The following is an 820-nucleotide window of genomic DNA, read 5'->3' on the forward strand; positions in this document are numbered from 1 at the left end:
CTCCAGTACTCATCAGCTTTCAGATGAACGTTCCCCAGGCTGCTCTCCAACACCTGGGCTCAGGTAGCTGTGACCAGAGGGCACTGCCACCTGTAGCACGAATAATAAAAACCCAGACATAGATATTGGGGTTCAACCTTAAGTTCATAAAAGCAAAGCAGCCAGCCACTGGGTCTTACTTCTATCTCAAACCGAAATAGCGATCCTGCCTCCATGAATCCTCAGAATGAGACCGATCTGAGACCTGTTTCCTCCTGTTTTATATTCCTCTCTAGAGCTGGGATTAAAGGTGTGCACCACCACCGCCCAGCCTGTGTGGCTGCTTTGCACTGACCTTCAGGCAAGCTTTATTTATTAAAACACAATGAATAGCCCACTCTAACCACCCTCAGCTTTGTCCCTGTCCACTGTAAGTGAGGGTGGCGTTGAGTGACTTGCTCTCAGGGCGTGTATAGGGAAAAGATGAAATGTCACTACCATCCGTTATGCAACACTGGACACGGCGCTGCAGGCCTGGAATCCCTGTTCTGGGAAGGCCGAGGCCTGCAGCCAGCTCCCACTCTTTGTTTGACAGGTCTCAGAAGAGACAGGTGTTTTGGCAGGTATCCTAGGTTGATCCTGAATTTGCTATATAGCAAAGCATGACCTATGACCTTAAACTTTGGTTCTCCTGCTCCACCTCTGGGTGCTGGGGTCACAGGCCTGGACCACCACACTTAATTTTATGAGCTGTTGGGATTAGAATCCACAGCTTTGTCCATGTAAGCCCTCTTGTAGCTGAGCTGTATCCCAGCCTGCTGTCTTTTTTTTTTTTTTTTTT

At 48.7% G+C, this 820-nt stretch overlaps 1 protein-coding gene across 1 annotated transcript in view; it reads left to right on the forward strand.

The window, feature by feature from the left end:
* The window catches only part of Txndc15 (thioredoxin domain containing 15), a 12,559-nt gene that overhangs the window by 5,198 nt on the left and 6,541 nt on the right, over positions 1 to 820 (forward strand). The gene's annotated exons all lie outside the window — the stretch shown is intronic.

The sequence above is a fragment of the Microtus ochrogaster genome, chromosome 16 (genome assembly GCF_000317375.1).
Source record: "Microtus ochrogaster isolate Prairie Vole_2 chromosome 16, MicOch1.0, whole genome shotgun sequence".
In the NCBI taxonomy this organism is placed as follows: Eukaryota; Metazoa; Chordata; class Mammalia; order Rodentia; family Cricetidae; genus Microtus; species Microtus ochrogaster.